At 36.5% G+C, this 23,966-nt stretch overlaps 1 long non-coding RNA gene across 1 annotated transcript; it reads left to right on the top strand.

Annotated features, from left to right (window-relative positions):
* The first annotated feature begins 861 nt into the window (after nucleotides 1–861).
* On the top strand, nucleotides 862–2,691 carry LOC310740404. Its single transcript, XR_014537643.1, has 3 exons — nucleotides 862–967; nucleotides 1,066–1,197; nucleotides 2,386–2,691. It is a non-coding gene; the product is annotated as an uncharacterized lncRNA (long non-coding RNA).
* Nucleotides 2,692–23,966: the final 21,275 nt, after the last annotated feature.

The following is a 23,966-nucleotide window of genomic DNA, read 5'->3' as shown; positions in this document are numbered from 1 at the left end:
GATTGTGAAGGACCTCAGCCAACCCAACAATGGACTCTTTTCTTTGTTGAGTTCAGGGAAACGCTTTCGCTCCCTGAAAGCGAACACAGAGAGAATGAGGAGGAGTTTCTTCCCACAGGCCATTCGGAGTTTAAACCAGGAAACACACAGGATCTAAAAACTGGCTCACTCTCTCCATCATCACACTTTTTGTCCTAAATTGTTTACTGTTTTACTGTTTACTGCCATAATCATATTTTGTATATACATCTTTTTTCTCACACCTCATGTATCTTTATATATTCTTATATTTTATATAGTGTTTATACTTTATTATCTGCCTTCTTTTTCTTTGTATTATTTTTCTCCCCATCCTATTCCCCCATGCCGGAATGTCATAAAAAAGCATTTTACTACATGTCATACCCTGTATGTATTTGTATGTGACAAATAAAATTTGATTTGATTTGATTTGAATTTGGCAGAACATAAACTGAGTTTAGACTCTTAATTATTAAATCAGACATTTATGTGCAGTAAAAAAAAATGACAATACTAAATGACTCATCAAAAAAAAACTGCAGCTTTCACTCTGTGAAGTTTGTTCTTGTATTTGTTTATGTTGCAGCATCCCATTTATTCCTTTTTATTTTAATTGAAAAATGTAATTACAAAAATTTGATTTTTTTGTGTCAATCTCTATGTTTACTGATTTACCTCATTAATGCTATGAAGGTATAACACTATAGACTCTAACCAAGAATGTTACATATACATCAGCAATATATGATTTTGGAGTGATAAAGTGTGTGCCTTACACAGCAAGTAGACTTTCAGGGGAGTAGACAATTTGCTTGTAACAGACAACATTTGACCCTGTTTGCAGATTTTGTCCATCAGGGAAACTACAGCTGTATTTATGAAGTTAGCGTGTCTTCACATACCGTTACTTCCACTGCCACTGAGCTCCTGGTCATCACTGTGAGAGGTAGAGTAAAATAAAACGCTCTGCCATTTTCTGTTCTGCAGTTTTACTTTGGAAAAGCTAAATAATATTAATGATGATGATGATGATTTTTCTCTCAGCATCTCCAGCTCCGTACATTGTTGTTGGAGTGACAGCAGGACTGCTTCTCCTCTTAGTTCCAGTCATCATTTATTTTGTGAAGAAGCAGCAAACAAGAGAGGGTCAGCTAAATAACACAAATGCTATGCAGCGTGAGTTTCACTATATTAAAAAAATTACTGCCTTTGAAAATGTAAATAATATATTTTTGTTTTATACCACAAACACTTACAGTACTGCAGTACTCCACATAAATGTTTTTTTTTTTTAAATATGTGTATGTGTAGGAGGTCATGTTTGCTTAGTTTTTTTGGAGGAAGTATTAGCAACTTTAATTAGTGAAAGGTTAAGCTATATCTCCCGGTGAGTCTGCAAACAAACTACTTTAAAGTTCCTGAGTAACATGATTTGCAATTGTTTTTCCAACATTTAGGAGAGACATAAAGAGAGGCTGGTGAGAGAATACCTGGGAATAGCAGGGGGATACAAATGCAGGGCAGACAGGAGTAAAATAACAAGTCTTTTAATGACAGGAAACGAACACAAACAATCCAGGCAGAGAAAAATTTGTCTGATTAATTGAGCCGAGTGGCAGTATGAGAGTATGGCAGACTAGACCTAAGCAGCAGAGTTCAAAAACAGAGTCTGAAAATCCAAGAGCCAAAAATAAAAGCAATCAGGTGCAGGCAGGTACAGAATCATCACAGTTATACACAGTCATCCAAACAATGTCAGCAACAGAAAGGAAAGCAGGAACAATGGCAAAATACATCTCTGGAGGAAGGTAGCCGAAGAGACAATCTGGCAGCAAGTGTCAGAAAATGACGCTTGTAAATACAGAAGAAAAATGGCTGCCATGCTAAAAGTGCTGGGCACAAGACGGCCCTTCGACCCGGAGGTGCACGCAATGAACCCTGAAGCATGCATCACAAACCCCAAAGACCATTATAGTTGCAGACATTGCACAAGTTACCATTACCAGATTAAACAAATACTCATGGGGGTTACGCTCTATGACCCCTCTTGAGTAGCAAAAAAAAGTTTTGACTCACCTTTTGATGGTTCATTTTTCAAGGGGAATTGTACTGTACTGTAAACTCAACAAGTTTTCATAAATGTTTTATTTACCACTTTGAATGAATATTATAATAATCAAGGTCAAGGTCTCGAGGGTCGCGATTATCAAGGTTATACTGTATTTCATTTTGTAATTAAAAAATGATAAGTGTAGAACAATATAATCACTGTCTATCTTCCTGTAATTATTTGCATTATTTGTGTTGAAGTTTAATATATAGAACATTAACCTATAAATTTGTGTACATTTCGATTCCATCAAGTTGGAGGTGCTGACAGCATTTACAAGAGCCCCCAAGGAGAGAATGAGATGGACAAAGACGATGTTGAACAAAATGCAGAAACAGTTTTCCAGCAGGAGGAGGATTTTCAAAACTCAGATGATGACAACTAAAAAGTTGATTCGGATAAACAAAGAAGTGATGTGGGCAATGACTATGTGGATACAGACATCTATGAGAATTGTGTATGGTAGAGTGCAGTGTCCACAGTCCAGTAACAAATTAGAGTTAAATTAGATCATAACTTTCCATTGTTAAGATATTATCAATGTAAATGATAGATTTACATGGAAATGTAATTCAGTGTATTCTATCCTCAGGACTCATGCATTAATATATAACTTTTGGTTTTACTTTCTGAATGCTTTCCTACACATATATCTTATTATTATTTACAATTACAGTAGTTACAAAATACATCGTATTTATACAATTATAATCCGTAAACAGCTATGCAATGTCTACTCATTTTTTTTGCAGTCTTTTAGAATCTTGCATAGTCTAGAAATAATTTTTACCTGTAGGATTTTCTTTATTACTTTAACTTTTATATATTGTGAATTGTTTATTTAATCCATGTTTTCTTATCTTTCTGCTAAATTTAATCAGTCTTATGAACATCAATTTACTTTGGAATGCTTTACAGCTTTAAAACAAGATTGCCCTGTGTAAATTTTTTTATTTTGTTGATTTTGGCTTCATATAGCTTCAATTATAGCATTGATATACATGCAAACCATATAAACCTTTTTATTTTGAAAATAGTTTTGGAAACATAAAATGACTTCTATAATTATGGTTCTTGTCATCAATTTAGAGATTCTAATTAACTTTACATTAAGGAGCAATGTCAGAAATGACCCCCTGTGCTGATCATGAAATGGCCAAGCCCACACAGCACGGTGGCAAACTTCTGTCTTGTCATCGGTCTTGGTCTTTATGTGTGTGTTTTCACAGTTGTCTCCACTTCTGTGTATGCTGTAATCCAGTGGTACCGCTCGTGTTCACTGGTCTGGAAGTGGAGAATAAACCCTTTCCCGCGCTGAGACAAGCTAGCTAGCTTCGTGGTTGACCGACCTCGTCACCATGTCTAGCTTTTCTTAAAAATCTATTTTGAAGTATGTCAATTTCTCTTCCTCTGTAGGCATAAAAAAGCGAGCTGCCCTGTGAGGCGAATTTGAAATCTGATTGGTTAAAGAAACACACTTGTTTCTAATAGAGACTGAGGTAAAAAGCCAGCAGAACAGACTTTGAACGCCCTGGGCAGATAACATTCACATGGCAGCACATAGAGGCTAAAATCTGATTGGACAAAGAGTCTAACATCCACATACACGTACTGGAAGCAGTGCAGCCGAGAGAAACGCTACGAAATGAAGAGAATAAACTGTCAGGAATAAACTAATACAATTTTATGGAACAAATATTAGAATTTAGGTTGTAAATGTAGGTCAGTGCTTCTGATAGTGTTTAAGCCAGCAGAGACAGCTTTGCTGGCCCTGATGGCCCACCACTGTTTCCCCTCTGCTCCATAGAGGTAACCGTCATCCAAACACCTCCGGGTCAAGGGTCACTTCCTGTTTGTAGCCTTCTTATGCTATGCTAATGCCTCACTGTCTTCAAAGTATTGTGCTTCTCAGTGTGTACCAAGCCGTCTCCTATACTTCATGCTTTTATTCCATTGTCTACTGAATTTTGTTTCTATTTCTCACACATTGTGGGTTTTTTATTTTATTTGTTTGCTTAGCAGACTGCCTTGATGTGTATCGGACTTACTGCATTAAGTTTGTAATTATTGGTTATTGGATTACGTTTGTTCTATTAGTCCTTTTAAACTGCATATAGATTTTACCATATATATATATATATATATATATATATATATATATATATATATATATATATATATATAAAAACAAACACACATACACCCCTCTTTGTGCATGCCAAGTTCATGTGGCAGTTCAGTTCATGTCATGTCAAGTCAAGTTTATTTCTATTGCGCTTTTCACAACAGACATTGTCTCAAAACAGTTTTACAGAATTTAACAGTGAAGGTGAACGATGTGTATTTATCCCTGGTGAGCCGCTGTGGCGACTCTGGCAAGGAAAAACTCCCTTAAATGTTATAAGGAAGAAACCTTGAGAGGAACCAGACTCAAAAGTGGAACCTCGTCCTCATTTGGGTGACATCAAGAGTGTGATTATAGTCTTTAAACAATACAGAACACTGGAGAGAGAGAACTAACATGAGCACTGGAGTGTAAGATTATGAGTAATGTTCTTTCTACAGTCTTAAGGTATGGAATCAGGAGCTACTTAGCTCAACATTTGTGATCATCACAGAACCAACACCAGCTTCTCCAGAGCCTTTAAACACTCCAAAGAGGTTCAATGTCCAAACTCCACATGAAGTGGAATCTAATTGGCGCTGGTACGTCTTTAGATGGTTCGGGATGTTTGCAGGCATCTACTTCTTTAAAGGTCCATAATCCTAATAAGGTGGAACATGACTGGAGCTGGAGCAACCTCAGGATGCCTCGGGATGGGTAGAGAAAGGGGAGCAGTGGAGAAGAATTAGCTGCTGTTTATTATATTTACAAGCACATGTTGATAATGTGCATGTGATCAGATGTTCTGGAGCACAAGGTTATGATATGTGATGTGTGTTATGTGTAGGACTCGCTAAAAAAATACGTCTTAAACCGGGAGAGTGTGTCTGAGCCCCAAACACTGTCAGGAAGACTATTCCAAAGTTTAGGAGCTAAATGTGAGAATGTTCTACCACCTTTAGTGGACTTTGCTATTCTAGGAACTACTAGAAGTCTGGAGTTTTGAGATCTCAAGGAGCGTGATGGATTGTAGCGTGTTAGAAGACTGGAGAGAAACATGGTAGATAAACTATTTAGTGTTTTGTAAGTAAGAAGCAGTAGTTTCTAGACGATTCAAAACTTAACGGGAAGCCAGTGTAGGGATGAGAAGATTGGGGTTATATGGTGATATTTTCTCGACCTTGTGAGAACTCTGGCTGCTGCATTCTGGACAAACTGGAGCTTGTTTATTAATGATGCAGGACAAACACCTAGTAATGCATTACAATAGTCCAGTCTGGAGGTCATGAACGAACGGATGAGCTTCTCTGTATCAGATATAGACAACATGTTTCAATTGAGCTGTATCGTCAGGTTTTGATGAGATATATAGTTGGGTATCATCAGCATAACAGTGGAAGCTAATCCCATGCCTTCTAATAATATTTCCCAATGGAAGCATGTAACTTGTGAAAAGCAGGGGTCCTAGAACTGAACCTCGTGGCACCCCATAATTTTTACTTGTATTAACCTGGATAATTTTCCAGTTAAAAAACGGTAACGATCAGACAAGTAGGATTTTCACCAGCTTAATGCCTGTCCCTGAATGCCGATGTCATTTTGTAAGCGATTTTAGAAAAGATTGTGTCTGCCCAGTTTTGTTCCTACTAACAAGACAACAATATCTTTGAAGAGTTTCAGGCCCCATCATAGCACAGAAACTGCTCTAGTTAAAATCACTGATGACCTGTTTTTAGCTTCAGACCAAGTGGTGGGTGGTAGACTGGGCCTATTTTTAAACTGACAGTAGAATACATACAGGTTTTCAACCAGTTGATGATTCTCCACAGACTGTGGGGATGGTGTCTTCTACTTGGTGATGTCCTCAGACCAGTCCATACTGTTGCTGGGTCAATGGCTAAAACAGTTTTTCCAGCTTTTCAGTAGGTAGGGTTTTTTTAGCAAATCTGATCTCCTTAGTTTGATCCAGAGGTTGGACCGCCACAATTGTTTTTCTAATACTTTCAAGAAGAAATTCATAAAGTCCTCACTACTAAACTGTGATTCAACACATTTTTCAGATACCTGATTTGTTGTTAATTTAGTTACTGTACTGAAAAGAAACCTGGGATTGTCTTGGTTATTTTCTATGTGTTTGCTCAGGTGTTCAGCTCTAGCAGCTTTTAGCGCCTGTCAGTAGCTGAGCATACTGTCTTTATACGCAATTCTAAATACCTCCAATTTAATTTTCCTCCATTTTCTCTGCAGATTACATGCTGTTCTCTTGAGGGCATGCGTATGACTATTATACCATGGTGCAGGTATTTTTTCTCTGACTTTTTTAACCGGATGGGGGCAACAGTGTCTAATGTGCTAGTGAGGATAAGGTCTATGTTGTTAGTCATTTCATCAAGATTATTAGCATTTAGGGGTTTGGTGAGAAATTGAGATAAATCAGGCAGGTTATTTGTGAATCTGTCTTTAGTTGACAGAACAATAGTCGTACCAAGTTGATAACGTGGTGAAACACGGCTAATCTGCTCTACTGGTAGTGTGTAGAGTATGAGGTAATGGTCTGTGATGTCATCACTCTGAGATAAAATATCTACATTTGCATTTACATTTACATTTGCGGCATTTAGCAGACACCCTTATCCAGAGCGACGTACAAAAGTGCTTTGAGTCTCTAGTGATGAATAAATCTACACTGGTACACCAGATTACAAACTTTATATAATATAACCCTTGAATTCTACAAACTTGGAAAATGCTAATTTAAGTGTTCCAAATAAATTAATTACATACTTGTATATCTATATTTGTGTCTAAATGTCTATATTTGTGACGTCTTCTGTGTAAAATATTATTAAGTCTAATGTGTGATTAAAACGATAAGTCGGTCTAGTTATATTTTGTTTAACCCCCAAAAAGTCCTAGGGCACTATAAATAATTGCTACACCGCCCCCACGACCAGTCTGACGGGGCTCATGCTTATAAACATATCCTGACAGTGTAGACCTTTTTAGACCCATATAATCATCTGGTTTAATCCAGGTCTCAGTGAGACAGAGTGCTGAGAGATTATTCTCTGTGATCATCTCAAATTGCACTAATTGTCTATAATTTAAAAACAGAATTATTTAAATGGTTGTATTAATGGACTAACAGAAACACTGTCAGACAGTGATTGCTGAATTTATTTGTGCTCCTGGATTTAAGATTTGAATAGTTAAAGTGCCAGGTATTTCTACCAGGTATGAATCTGACACTTGGACAAAACTGACCCCAGCCCCCTGTTTGTCATGTCATAGATGCTTACTTCTGTACCAAGAATAGTATGACCTTAAATAACATTTTACATCATTATGCACTGATATGCATGCAATGGTCTCATAGTCATCATGGAGGTCTATATATGCATTCTCTCTATTATTAAACGTTGGATATTTTCTCACACATCCTGGTGTCTTTGTTTTTGATATTCCCAGATCCGTATTTTTAAAAATAAAAACAAGAACGAGCTAGCTCAGAGACAAACCTAACTTCTTATATTGGTCTTTTTATAGTCTTGCTACAAATTTCACTCCGTATTATTATTTTGTAGTAAATCTGGCTACTAATAACATAAATTAGATCTTCAAAAGATTTCCAGAACTCTGTGAAGGTCATCATTAGAATGTGGAGAAGCATTACCAATAACAGGATGTCTCTCTGAAATTGATGAAAGCACAGAAGAACCTTGTGAGAAACATTTCTCAAAACCCTTTAGTCATCCAAGTTCACATAAATCACCTCAAACCTTGTACCAAAATGTGTTATCATCTGTTTAAAACAAGTTAGAGGTTTTGGGGCATAAATCTAAAAGTACCATATGTTTGGTACAACCCAAAGAAAGCCATCCCCATGTCAAAGTATGGTTGTGGATTCTCTACAGCCAGGACTGGGACACTATTCAAAATGGTAGTGATGTAATGGTAGGGATAATGTCAGAAACAAATCTATTTATGCAGCATGGGTCATGCTGGAAAGTGAAAAACTTTACCTCCAGCTGACTGTTTACAAATAATAATAATAATAAAATTGTATTAATAGAGTGCCTTACAACAGCCAAAAGTAGCACAAGGCGCTTTCCAGTAAAAACAATAAAATACTTCAAAATATAACAACACAATAAAATAACAGTTGAATCAGGGGCTACGTGTTAAAAGCTTGTATAAATAAATGTGTTTTTAACTGCGATTTAAAACCACTCAGCACAGTGATGCTTCGAAGGTGTGCTGGAACTGCGTTCCACAGCTTTGGTCCCTGGACGGCAAATGACCGGCCTCCAAACTTTTTATATTTTAACATGGGAGTGACCAGAGGGGTATGTCCAGAGGAGCAGACTGAGTTCTGGCTGGTTGGTAGACCGTTACAAATTCAGCGAGGTAGGCCGGGGCCAGACCATTGATGGCCTTGAACACGAACAGCAGGACCTTATACTCCACCCTAAACCGCACCGGAAGCCAGTGAAGCGAGCGGAGGACAGGGGTGATGTGTAAGTGTTTGGAGGTGTTGGAGAGAAGACGTGCTGCCGCGTTTTGTACCAATTGAAGCCGATTGAGAAGTGATTAATTAAGTCCAGTGTAGAGAGCATTACAGTAGTCAATCCTCGAGCTGATGAAGGCATGAATAGCTTTTTCAAGGTCAGTTCGGGACAAGAATGATTTGACCTTGCTGAATAGTCTTAGCTGGTAAAAGCTCGCCTTCACTACTGCACTGATCTGTTTATCGAAGTGCACACTTTTGTCAAAAATAACAGCCAGGTTACGCACGATACTGAGGTGTTAGAGGACCAAAACAGAGAGAACTGCTGGGTGAATCCGGGCTAAACAGGATGTACTCAGTCTTTTCTTCATTCACATGAAGGAAGTTCTGGGAAAGATATTTTTGATATCTTGAAGGCAGTTTACTGACTTTTTTTGCGTTAAAATAGATTTGTATCTGGCATAAAAGCACAAAGACAACAAATAAATGGCTTCAGAAGAAGATCAGTTAGAATTGTACAATCTGAGCCTAAATCAATAATAAAAAAAACCTGCTTTATAAACCTTTTTAAACTGTTTTTGTTATCGCCAGTTGTACAATCTGGCTGGTTCACCTTTATTCTGCTTCTGTCAGGATTATTTCCCATCACATGTTCATTTGTTCAACTTATTCATGCTCATGTTAATTAGCACTTACAGAGCCACATCTTACATCCCTGATCATATGAGGTTTGTTCATGTCTTTGGCTGTTTTTGTGTTATAAATTCAATTTCCTGCACTTGCATCTGCTTCCCATCTAGTAGATGACATCTATCCTAATTGGTGTGGTCTCTTTCTTGTCTCCACTTCTAGGGTTTACTAACTAATTTAATGGGAATTAACGTTAGAATAGGCAATGGTCTTCAGAGTCATTATATGAAAAATCACTTCAATGTGAAAGTTTGGATTGATAAGATCAATCCAAACTTAGTTAAGATACTATTCTTTAATACCCCTTAAATGCTGATGTTCAAGCAGAGCAGCTGTTCCAGGCAGCTCATTATGGCTTAACAGCAGTTATGTTGGTTTTGTCACCTCTCTGTACAATGGCTCGATAAACGGAAGCAAAAAGTGGAAGTGGATATTTAGACATGGCAAACTGCACTCTGTTGGCTCTAACATGTTTCTTTAACCACATTATTCTTTTTTTTCCTTCAGACTTTACGTATATACAGGGCGAAATGTAAATGTGTCTGATTAATGTTCTCTGCTGAACATTGAGTGTGTAAATTTTTTAAGCGTGTCAAAAAATTGAACTAGTTTGCGAATAATTGAAACGAATGACAGATCAGTCCCCTCATTTTATACTTACAAGTGTTACATTAGCTCACTTCAGTGTTCCTTATTTGAACAAGAAAGGTGTTTGTGGCAGTGTAGAACTGATATGTTCTGTACATTCTTACCAGTAGCACAAACAGTAATTGGCCAAATTTAAACTCCACCTATTTCAATGCATGTAAAAAGTCCATCAGCTGCATGAGCTTGTGAGTTTCATGTTAAGAAAAAAGCAGCAGTGGATGCAGTAATTATCACTAAACTGAAGGAGACCTCAAAGTCCAAGATGCTGAGACATCATTTCACTATAATGCTTGGTAAATGCAACATTCTATCAATACATTTAGCAGGTTCTTGCTAATTATCTAACAACTTATCTTTACTATTGATTTGAATATTATACAATAGCATTTATTTATTAGGGTTGTTTAATTCAATATTTATATATTAATATGCTACATGAATTCAGACTGCTTATCTGTAGGATGATATTTAAAGATTGATTTTCCAGTGAAAACTCTGATATCATTCTGAATAACAATAGAAATGACTATTACATTTGAACCTTGAAACTGAATATTGGTTTTGTTTTAGAATTATGCTGGAGTTTCTTGTTTCTCGTCTAGAAGGTGTGGTAAAGCTGGACATAAAAAGGGATTATATATTATTATTTGACATGGTATAATTTCACACCTCGTGTTTTTGTTACTATATTTTGAAATGTATTACAGATAAGATTGAGATCCAAAAGAAAATGCAAACCAATTCATGCTAGAATTTCTGCTTAAAGTGTCTTTCCTAACTTATAATTTCTACACATGTCTGTATCCATTTCATACACTATATGGGTTAAACTTTTTGGACAACTGATAAGATTGGTACATGGTCCCCATTTTCTCTTATAATAACCTTCACTCTTCTGGGAAGATGTCCCACTAGATTTTGGAGTGTTTTTGTGGAGATTTGTGCTCATTTAGCTACAAGGGCCAGAGGTGCAGTCAGCATTTATATTTATCCCAAAGTTGTAGTCAAAGCAGGCCACTCGAGATCTTCCATTCCAACCCATGTAAAGCACAGGAGCATTGTTATGCTAGAATGAATTTGGTTCTCCTCCAATACAATGTTTGCTTTCAACAGTTTGTTAAAAAACGACAGAAATCCCCCGTTTTACCGTAGTTCGAATCTGCCGCCCAGTTTATTGTGTGTTTGCCACATAACTAATTAGTTTGGCTGATTTTCCCGGTCTCTCACGGAGACCAAAAAAAACGTATAGGGAATAGTTTTTATGGAGTTTCATATTGAAATAATAAAATGTATTAATATAAATATAATTACTGTATTTTCACAATTGTTTTCTGTGTGTGTTTAAAGTGTGTGGAAGGATGATTTACAGCTTAAACAATAAAAAAAACATTTTTTGGCTGGCGTTTAGCGCGTTGTTTGTTCATAATACGATAAACGAGTGATTACTGTATATATGGCTACAAAAGTTAGGTGTCCCAATAATTTTTGTTTGTATAGTTTTTTTTTTTGGTTTTTTTTTCTAATTGTTTAAAAGTTTATAAATATAAATGATCATTTGATTTTTTTTTTTTTATTGCTATCACAGTATCATTTGTAAGATAAATATCATATTTTAGGATGTCTGAGCTGTGCCAAACCATTGCAGCAAACTTTTTTTACTTCTTGTTTGAGGAATGATTGGCTTCATTATAATGCAGTGAGAATATGAGATAAACTGCTAATTTATTTTCTAGTCTTTAAAAGGAAACAGAGGGAAATGCTTTATCTGGTTTATTTCAGGCTTTGCTATAGGTCATACTTGTCAAACTCAAGACGTCATACTTTTTTTTAATATCACTTTATGTATCTGATGCCATGGAGCATATGTGTAATTTTTAATAGCCTTATCTTCTGCTTCTGTAGCGTGCCTAATGTATAAGTTCCTGTAAATGAGCTGTTTGTTTGGTCAGCTTCTGACCAATCAGAATCCAGAATTCACACACGCTTTCCGTATATAGTTCATGTACGTCTAGATGTCTGGGTCAGAGCATCTCCAAAACTGCAGCTCTTGTCTTGTTGACTTCTTGTCAAAAGTGCTTAAAGGAAGGAACAGTGGTGAACCGCGAAAGGGTCATGGGCGGACGAGGCTCATCGATGCATGTGAGGAGCGAAGGCTGGTCCGTGTGGTTCGATCCAGAAGACGAGCTCCTGTAGCTCAAACTGCTGAAGAAGTTCATGCTGGTGATGATCGACAGTTTAACGACTGTTTTAGCAGCAAAAGGGGAACCAACACAATATTACTATAAGCAGGTGGCCATAAAGTTATGCCTAGTCTGTGTACATATTTAAACCAGTACCGATGTAAAATGGTAAATAGTATTCAGTATTCAGTTAGCAAGAAACATAGAGCTCTGACTTATTCTAGAAGTGAGGTGGTTGAACACCATTTTTGGTTATGAATGAATTGCAGGCACCATCCATATAATCAATTCAAATATAGCTGATGTTTATATTTCTGTATAGTTTATTATAAAACCTATTTACTTTATCAAGATGATTATTAAAAGACAAATGTTTTTCTTAATTACTTATTTCATTTTTATTTATTTTTTCCCCTGTATAGTAAGTGTTCTCAGAGTTTTCCTGCTGGATGGTAAGTGTATTTCTCATTTAAATAATATTAAAAGTTCCCTAGCTCTTGAGTTCGATGTACTTCCTCAGGGGCAACAACCCCAATTTTGCCCAGGACTTTTGTGAACTTCTGAAACAGCCAAGTAACAACAATTTGTTATAGTGGAGAATATGAATTTCTAAAGAATATAAACTTCATCAGTTTGTTACTCCACAACATTTCAGAAAAACAGGCGGTTCCTCACTAGTTTGAAGTGAAAACATAAATTAGAATAAATTTGCAACCACACATTTAAACCCAACATTTAAACCCAACATTTTTGCTGAAAGTTTGTGTGCAGTAAAATAGTTCTCCTGTTTTTCTCATTTCTTTGTCATGTTTCTTTTATTATTTAGAATTCTTTTTCTTATTATTTTTTCCTCCTCTACTTTCATTGTCGGCTTGTTTTTTACTTCCCCCTCTTCACTCCCCCTGCGCCATTAATAGATCGTGGGTTACAAAAGAATATTAGATTTAAAATGTGTAATTACAAGTATAAGTTTTACCTTTCAGGAGTTTGTTCTTGTCATGTTTCATGTCATCTTTTGTCCACCATATGTCCTTTACATTGTTCTTCCTCTGTTGTAAGTTTCTTCATAGCCACCAATTTAAGTTTACACTGTTTACACTACATCTAAAAAGCTAATTGATTGCTTTTTTCTGATTATGCTTCTTAATTAATTAAATAAATAATGTATACTATATAATGTATAATGCATATTAGTATCTGCCATCATTTACTGTAAAAAAAAAAAAAGTGCTAAACTTGCATAAAAGAGTTGCAATTGTTTGCTTTGTTAATACTCATAAATATGCAGATTTTTATTCAACAGAAAAAAAGTGGATAAGTTCTGCAAAGTTTTTGGATAAAGTTTTTTCAACTGTTTTTTTTTCTTCTTCTAAAGAGATGAGTGAAGTCATAAACAGAACAAATGTGTCATGAGTAAAACCCTGTGGTTTTTTTTTTGTTTTTTTGTAATAATAAAACAGATGGGAAGGAAAATGGAACAAGTACTACTACTTCTGTCTACTCCTACAGGGAAAGTGCCTCCACATCATCCACGAACAGCTGCATTACTGTTAATGTGGGTAAGTGTACAGAAGATGTAAAGTGCCTTACAAAGTTTTTGCCCCCTTCCTGTTTTTTATTTATTTTATTTTTTATTTGCATATTTGTTACACATGAATGATTCCGACCGTCAAGAAAATTGGTATATTACACAAAGATTAAATACAAAATGCAATTTTTAAATGATGATTGTTTCACACTTGGTAGCAAAAACTGCAAACAAGCTTTTGTGATAACCGAAAGTCTTTCAGATGACTGTAGAGGAATTTTGGCCCAATCTTCTTTTGCAGAATTGTTTCAATTCAAACACTGGTGGTTTTTCAAGCCTGTTAAAGGTTATGCCACATCTCCTCTATTGGATTGAAGTCCAGACTTTGATTAGGCCACTCCCCTTTTTTGGGGGGGTCATTAGAGGTAGACTTGCTGGTGTGTTTGGATCATTATCCTGCTTCATAACGTGTGCGCTTGAGCTCATGAACTGATGGCCAGACATTCTCCATTAGTATTTTTTGGTAGATTGCAGAATTCATAGTTTCATAGATTATAGCAAGTCGCCCATGTTCTGAAGCAACCACTGCCCATAACCAGAGGAGGGAAGTAACGGAGTACAAATACTTCGTTACTGTGGATTTTTCTGGTATCAGATTTTTACTCCACTATTTATTTTTCAGACAACTTTTTACTTTTACTCATTACATTTTTACACAAATATCTGTACTTTTTACTTCTTACATTTTTAAAACAGGCTCGTTACTTTAGTTTTAATCCACTGATTTGGTGAAATATAAAATTTCTCTTTTCACTGCGCGCTGATTTCAGCCGAACAACCGATTTCCTGTGACTGCGCGTCTTTTTCAATCCGCTGAAATACATTCATTAGGTAACAACATGGACGTAAATCCCGGGGGGGACGGAGGGGACATGTCCCCCCCCCATCCGAGGGTTGTGCCCCCCCAAAAATTTATCTAAAAAATATCGCACTCTCTATTGTAAACAATATATCTATGTATACCTATATAATTGTGTAGGTAGAACCCCCCCCCCCGCAAAAATGCATTTAGAAACAGTTCCCCCCCCCCTCCCCTTCCTCACAGTGGTTTGACCCACTGCCTAAATTCCCAGTTCATCTCACCTACTCTACACACACGAGTCAGGTGTGTGTTCATCTCACCTTCTCTACACACACGAGTCAGATGTGCGGTTCATCTCACCTACTCTACACACACGAGTCAGGTGTGTGTTCATCTCACCTACTCTACACACACGAGTCAGGTGTGTGTTCATCTCACCTACTCTACACACACGAGTCAGGTGTGTGTTCATCTCACCTACTCTACACACACGAGTCAGGTGTGTGTTCATCTCACCTACTCTACACACACGAGTCAGGTGTGTGTTCATCTCACCTGCTCTACACACACGAGTCAGGTGTGTGACTGCGGCTCAATTAATGTTCAACTCCATTAACTAGGGTATTTTATTCACTTTAAATAAAGCGATTCTCTTTAATGTAGTTGATGCAGACTCATTCATAAATTAATTGCGGCAAAAATGCTGATTAATGATGTAATTTTCCATGAATCTGCTCTATTAGTGATTAAAATATGACTTATCTAGTGAACGTTAGCTTGTGTACAATAGCTTGTAGCATAGCGCACTGACACTAACACACCAAAGCTGTTTCCCATGCAGTGTTTTATTTGGGACGACTTGACATAATGTTAATTTAACATTAACACACAATTAGCATATTGTTTATCTGTGCATTTACTAAATGAGCACTGTGCTACATCCCAACTGACCCCACTGTATTTTTATAATCAATTTATATTCTGTTCTTAAGTGTCTAAATTAATTTTAAATAAAATGTTAAACTTTTTTTTAATTCCTTGTTTTGCTTTGTCATTGAACCTGAGAAAAACTTAAACTTAAAATAATCATAATGACGCAGTCTCCATGCTACAATAACAAAAGCAAAGTGTTTCACTGTGGGGACACTGTGTCTTTATCAGTACAATTTCACTGTATTATTTGTGTCCTCCTTCAAAAATTGCTCATGAGAAATTTAATATTTATTGTCCCCCCTACTGTTAAATGAAATTTACGCCTATCTATCTATCTATCTATCTATCTATCTATCTATCTATCTATCTATCTATCTATCTATCTATCTATCTATCTAATATTAATATGATGTGAGGTCCAGTTAACAGCTAAAACAGGTAGAAGTAATAACTACTTTTTACTTAAGTACATGTCAGAGCCAAAACTTCTTTACTTTCACTTAAGTAAAAAGGTATAATCAGTACTTCAACTTTTACCCGAGTATTTTAAATCATGAGTATCTGTACTTCTACTTAAGTAATGGATGTGTGTACTTTTGCCACCTCTGCCCATCACACTACTACAACCATGACTACTCATACTGTTGGTGGGATGTCCTTCTAATAAAATCCTGTGTTAGTTTTAAACCAGATGTAACAGGATGCACACCTTTTAAAATGAGCTTTGTTATTATTCGTTAATATATTTCTATTTAAATAAACACAATTTTTTAAATGTTTTTTTTCTTTCTGTATGATTAGACATGCAGGCTCCTACATTGACACAGATCTCTCCAACCTCTCTGGTATCAATTGGAGAAGTTCTTCAGTTCAGATGTTCCACACCCAGCCCAACCTGCATCTCTGTAGACTTCAGTTTATATAAAACTGGAACATCAATAAAGAAGCAAACTGCAGAGTCTACAACAACATTTACTCTGACTGTAGAAGCTTCACATCAGGGCGAGTACACCTGTGATTACACATACAGGGAAACATCCTCCACTTCATCCAGGAGCAGCTCCATTAGCATTACTGTGGGTAAGTGCAGATAATGATTTTACAATTAATTGTGTAAAGTGTCCAAATAATTGCCACTAATTATCTAGGAATTACATACAGTAAATTATTTGACTGCTTTTTTAACAAACAAACAAACAAATAAAACAAACTACCTATTTGGAATTTACTGTTACAATTATGTCAGTGGGAAAAATCTGTGAATTTGATAAGGTAATAACTGGTTATACAGAGGTTTAAAAAAAAAGTGTCCATAAACCCCCCTGGTCCATAACAATTTTTTTAAAGCCTACATTGGTTAAAGCTAAGGGAAGAAATGCAGTTTTTTGGGTGGGCAACATGATTTACCAGCAGTGTGCTGCACACCATGGTTAACAAGTGCCTGGCCAATAGAAATAAGCCATTAGAGAGTTTAGGGGTTTTTTTTTACTGGTGAAAAATGTCCAACTATGATATTAGATAAGCTATGCGGAAGAAAAGTTCCCGATGACTTTTTGAGACCAATAACTGGTTAATATTTAATTTTTTTCAGTTTGAGTATTTTGTGCCGGGGCTTATCGTTAATAATCAAAACATATGAGTGGCTAAAATGTCTGACTAACAATTGGCCAAAGACTTTTGTGCAGCAGTTCCAAGGGACCAAATATTTTCTCACTAATGCCTAAAATCCTGACTAATTTATCCAGGGAATAGTGGACTGGTGTTTTGAAGACTAACCACTTCCTCCACTTTGTTTTAGCCCACAGAATTTAATTATAACTTGCACCACCAGATAGTCATGAACATATAATGCATAGACCTCAACAATCATGCATTTGGCTTATGAGTACAAGTGATAAACATATCAGCCATCGGTCAAATCAGTCATTAATAAATACCTTCTCTTTTTATATAATTAATCAGACCATAATAAGGTCAAGCTGCTGAATGGTTCGAGTAACTGTTGTGGTCGAGTGGAGATCCTGCACAAAACCCAATGGGGAACAGTGTGTGATCATTACTGGGACGTAAAGGATGCAGAGGTGGTGTGTAGACAACTAGGATGTGGTGAAGCCGCCAGCGCTCCTCGTAATGCTCGCTTTGGTCAGGGACGTGAACCAACCTGGCTGGATGATGTTCAGTGTACTGGAACTGAGAGCTACTTAGATCAGTGCTCACACAGAGGATTTGGAGTAGAGAACTGTGGACACCATGAAGATGCTGGAGTCGTGTGCTCAGGTAAGTAATTGTTTTTTATTGTTGAAATATCTTTATTAAAGTAAATATATTTACAGAATGATTAAATATATTTCTTTTTTATCAGACATGCAGGCTCCTACATTGACTCGGATCTCCACAAACTCTGTGGTATCAGTTGGAGAAGTCCTTCAGTTTACATGTTCCACTTCCAGCCCAACATGCATCTCTGTAGACTTCAGTTTAAAGAAAAATGGGACATCAATAAAGAAGCAAACTGCAGAGTCTACAACAACATTTACTCTGACTGTAGAAGCTTCACATCAGGGCGAGTACACCTGTGATTACACATACAGGGAAACATCCTCCACTTCATCCAGGAGCAGCTCCATTAACATTACTGTGGGTAAGTGCAGAGAAGATTTTACAATTCAATATGGGAAAAAAGTCTCAAATGCAGGTCAATCAGGATCCCGAGTCCAAAGAAAAACCTTTGCCACACTTCAAGTGGAGATATTGCATAGACATGAATTCTAGTATCTAGTATGCTGCATCATCTAACACAAATGTATATCCTCAAACAGACCTTACTAATGGCTCAATTAGTTCCATACCAATTCTTTTACAGGTTATGTTGATTAAAGCTAAGGGGAGCAATGCAGTTTTTTGGGTGGGTGGCAGATTTACCAGCAGTATGCTGCACACCATGGTTAACAATAGAAATTAGCCATTAAACAATTTATTGTTTTGTCCGGTGAAAATGCCCAACTATGAGATTAGATAAGCTTTGCTGAAGAAGGGTTCCCAATGAATTTTTGAGACCAGTAACTGGATAATTAGTTTTTTAGTTTAAGTATTTTGTGTCATGACTTATTTTTAATAATAAACATATGAGTGGCAGAATACGATATTAGGCTAAAATGGCTGACTACCAATTGCTCAAAGACTTGGGTCCTTTTGTGCAGCTGTTCCAAGGGGCCATTATGAAAGGGAATCAATCCTTATTGTTTTGCTGATGAAAATGGCCCCAGCACTGCCTCCCCTGCTAATATACTGCTCACTGCCTCCCCAGCTAACTCTGCACCATGCCCCATGTTTGCAGAACTTATCCACCAATTTTTTCTCATTAATGTCAGAAGTCCTGACTAATTTCTCCAGGGATTTGTAGATTGGTGAGGTGAAGACTAACCACTAACTCCACTTGTTTCAGCCCACAAAATCTACTTATAACTTGCACCACCGGATATTTGTAAAGATTCCAATGAATACACCTCACCCTGACTATTCATCGATTTTCCAAAGGCTGCCAAATGCTTCTACAGCATCTGCACAGTTTGTTTCAGGGACATGGGAACTGAGAACCAGAACTTATGTTAAATCTTTCCTCTTTACTGGTACAAAACAATGATACTAGGATCTCTTCCCATTAATGTTATTAAGGAAGCTGCAAAAACCCAAAATTTCCTACCGTCCTCCTGGAGGACCAGTAGTGAGAAGACACTACAGCTTCTCTATTAATTGATACACTAAACCTCAGTATCCAAGAGAAGTACCCAATATCCTTTTACTTGTTTAGTGGACCCGGCATAACCAGAGCTCAGTGAGCTGTTAATCACTCAATCATCTAACTGTTTCCTGAGGCAAATTCTGTTCAACAGGGAAACTACATCTGTACTTTAACTTCACTGCCACTCAGCTCCTGGTCATCACTGTGAAGCAAAATAAACCAGTTCCAGCATTTTCTGTTCTGCAGTTAAATCTTGAAAAATTTGATGATGATAACCATTTCTCTCTCAGCGTCCCCGGCTCCCTACATTGTTCTTGGAGTGACAGCAGCACTGCTTCTCATTTTAGTTCCAGTCATCATTTGGTTTGGGAAAAAGCAAAAAAGACGGTGTGAGCTTCATACACAACGTAAGTTTTAAATGTTGACACTATATTAAAAGAATCCTTTTAAAGATGGAAATAATATATTTTTTTTTTTGTATCACAGCATTGCAGCATTTGTAAATCTAATCTATTTTTTTTAGAAGCGGTTCTGACAGTAGTTCAGCTACTCCACACAAAGTGTTTTTCTATGTGTATTAGTGACATAATAATAATAATAATAATAATAATAATAATAATAATAATAATAATAATAAACTTTATTTTGTATAGCGCCTTTAAAAGGAGTTTCTCAAAGCGCTTGACATAAAAGATAAAATTAAAAGATACACATAATAATGCAAACACTAAAACTAACCATACAAAAAATTAAAACCCAATAAATAACAAACAAAGAAGTCACATAAAAAGCTACCCTAAAAAAGTATGTTTTAAGATGGGATTTAAAAACACCCATGGATTGTGTATTCCTGATCTCTGAGGGCAGGGAATTCCACAGTTGGGAGCCAAAGAAGAAAAAGCCTGATCACCCACAGTTTTTAGCCGTGTTTTTTGGGCAGTGAGAAGACCAGCTTCAGAGGACCGTAGAGCACGTGAAGGTGTGTAGGGGGTTAACAGCTCATATAGATATTGAGGGGCCAGATTATTCAAGGCCTTATAGGAGAGCATGAGATTTTTAAACTTAATACGAAAACTAACAGGAAGCCAGTGCAATTTTTCCAGGATAGGAAAGTTTATGGGTGGTCATGTTTCCTTAGTATCCCTGGAAGAAGTCTCCAGTGTTCGCACTTTTAAAAAGTCAGAGGTAACGCTAGACCTTTACCTCTTCAGGGTAGATGAGTTTGCAAAGAAACACATTCCAGTTGTTTTGAGTCACATGACAAGCTGCTTTTGTTTTTGTCATAATAACTTCAAGACAAAAAAAGAAGCTGATAAGGGAAAAACTGTTTATAGCTGCAGAACCAGTAACTACAAATGGATAAAAACGCTACCTGTTACATCATGACTCAAATGTTTTTATTTAGTACTCATATTGTTTATATTAAAAAAATAATATAGTGATATAGAAATATTAATAATGACTAAATCTGTGCATTTTAATTTGATCAATTTGCAGGTGCCAAAAATACATTTGAGAGTCCTCAAGGAAAGACTGAGACAGACGGCACTGACACCATTTATAATAATGCAGAAACCATTTTTCAGCAGGAAGAGGATTCAGAAGACTCGGATAGTGACTATGTTAATGTTCATGCTGATGAACAAGGAAGTAATATGAGCAATTGCTATGAGGAAGTAAACATTTATGCCAATTGGGAAGTGTAGTGTACAGTAGGGGTGGGCAGTGGAGCTCATATCTCTATCTGTATCTGTGACCATCTCAAAATCTCAGAATGCTTTGTATCCATATCTTCATTCCAATTTGTTCAATTACATAAGAAGTCAATTTTATATGTAAAATAAATGTAAATATATTTCTTTCCCTAAATGTGTTTCTTACCCCCAGATGACTACCGTGTGGGTGTGGGTGGACATGGTTCATCACTACACTTGTTTTAGTTTGTAGGACTACCTGCAGATCACACAATTGGTCCAAATGATAATATAGTAGTTTCTCTCTTTATTTCGAAGTATGAGGAGGTTAGCTGTTCGCCTGGTTTTTGGTCTTTAGCCTCTATTTGGAGCACCTAACTCCACCAGGTGGTCTCAGGTGGTCATTTGCATTCTGCTCTTGCCCAAAGTTGCCCTTGTGGAAGGCCTGGTGAAACACATTAGACAGTGAGTATAGCATTGTTATGTAACCCTCCAGTCCTGTATCACTGGTGTCATCACTATGGCCAGACCATGCTGAGGTTTGCCCTGGTTTTTGCTGAAAGCATTTCAGCAGCTTCTTTCTCCTGGCAGTGTTCAGAGCAGTGAGTGTGTGGGTTCACACCAGGATCAGTGGGCATGGGCTCATCCCACAGCAAGGACTACTCTGTTCTGTTTTAGGTGGGTTTTTGTCTCCCTCTGTTGTTGCCCCATGATTTTTGCCAAGGTGTGTGTTCTGGGTAGCTATGACAGGCAATTTTCTTTCTTTCTGTTTTCATTATCTCAAAAGTGAAAAAGGCACATTCTAATGCTTTACCCACCTCTTTGGGGTTTTTGGGATTGTCCAGATGTGCTTGAAAAGTGCATCCTTGTAAGTATACCTGCAGCATGAACAACTTTTTCCATAATATCCACCTGAAAGAAACATGAAATAAAGAGAACAGACCGTTGGAAATAATTTTACATATTACATGGAGATAAAATATATTAAAATGTAAGTAAGTGATTCTGATTGGCCTTGCTGGCCCTGACGGCCCCCCACTGGTTGGAAACCTCGCTCCAGGAGAGAATAGCAGAGAAATACATTGTGTCTCATATCATACAATGTCTAAAACATTTACATACACAAAATAGTAGAAAATGTGTCAAATTTAGTGTTTAAGTTTATATTACTCTTGCTCAGCTTTAAATTCTGAGAGACCCACAGTGGCAATATTCCAGATTTGAGATCATTTCAGTCAGATTTTACACTCATCTTATCATTTTCATATTTTACTTTTTATTTAATTTCAATTTATTAATCTAATATTTCATTGTCTAGAAATGATTTATATTTCCAGAGATTTGTTTATGATTTTTTACGTTTTATATGTTTTATTTGAATTAAATATATTTAATTCATTTAATGTACGGTCTCAGCTTTCTGCATTATGTATTCAGTCAAATAAACAGAACTTTCCTATGTTAGCATTTAACATGTTGCTTAATCTTCTTTATATTTTTCTTTTTACAGCCTTGATTCAAATTTTACTCTGTATCATTATTTTAATATTGATACTGGCTACATCATTTAAACTGTATTGTTTTGCAATACCTTCCCGTGGGCTCACCACTTGCAGGAGTGACTGTAAGGGACGGTGCTGTGAGGATTGGGCAGCAGTCGAAGGCGGGGTCCTGCTTAGACTGCTGCCCCCGCGACCCGAATTACGGATAAGCGGGAGAAAATATATGAATGAATGAATGTTTTGCAATAATATTCATACTTAATATATGCAGTAGATATAAAAGAAAATTAAAACACAGATTTTATTTTGTGAAGTAAATCTTTACAATACTCCTGTTTAAAAGAAATCATTAGTCCTTTCCTCAAAGAAGTGATTCTGATTAATTGTAGAAGTCATAATATTATTGTTCTTTAGCCACTAGAGGGCAGTGTGATGGGATGAGGTAGATGTGTAGTTCACAAACTCAAATAACTGTAATGTGAATGATATAGGATGGGTAATGGGAAAGATGATTCCTTTGATGATCCACATGCTCTTTTTTGTAAGTGATATTTTTTCATTAAAAGGACTTCCGATCAAGAAACAAACGTTTGCTTTGTGGGAGTTGTTTGTTTATTCAACCTACATATACAAAACACCCTAAATTAGAGGCTATTGTCTGAAAAAGTTTCCTTGTACATTGTAAAGGATTTTGGAATTCTGTGACAGGAAGTGATTTCAGCACAGATTTCATAGAGAGTGACTGTTATGTATATGTGGGTTTTGCTTACCTGATGTACTGCAGAGTTTTTCCATCCTTTAGACTTGTGGATGGGAAGCAGTTTACAATGTCACACAAAAGTTCATGTATAAAAAACACTTTGTATTAAAATAATAATATTAGTACATTGTATTATAAGATATTGGTCCAGAATTAAATGTTAAGTGTTGAATCCTGGCTTTGATTGATTAATAATAATGTTAAATAATAACATAATATTAAAAAAGTGTTCATAACAACAACAAGAAAAGTCAGCAATGCTTTTGGTGGTTTGGTGCTGTTCAGTATTATCTTGTTTATTGCTTTTTGAATGTGTAAAATCATGTAGGAAAGTGCACATAACTGAACATTCATGATTTATGATGTTGATGTTATTGAATCTGTGCCTGATTATGCTTTTAAAAGAAATAATTCTACAGAAACATATAAAAAAAAAAAAATCATGCAAATCAAAGCAGCTTTACAGAAATCAACAGTGAAGGTGAATGGTGTGTGTTTATCCCTGATGAGCAGCCGTGGCGACTGTGGCGAGGAAAAACTCCCTAAGATGTTATGAGGAAGAAACCTTGAGAGGAACCCGACTCAAAAGGGGAACCCATCCTCATTTGGGGGACATCAAGAGTTTGATCATAAATCTTTCAACAGTACAGAACACTGGAGAGTGAGAACTAACATGAGCACTGGA

This window comes from Silurus aristotelis (assembly GCF_946808225.1).
Source record: "Silurus aristotelis genome assembly, chromosome: 17".
NCBI classification, from domain to species: Eukaryota; Metazoa; Chordata; class Actinopteri; order Siluriformes; family Siluridae; genus Silurus; species Silurus aristotelis.
This window is presented reverse-complemented; position numbering and strand designations above follow the sequence as displayed.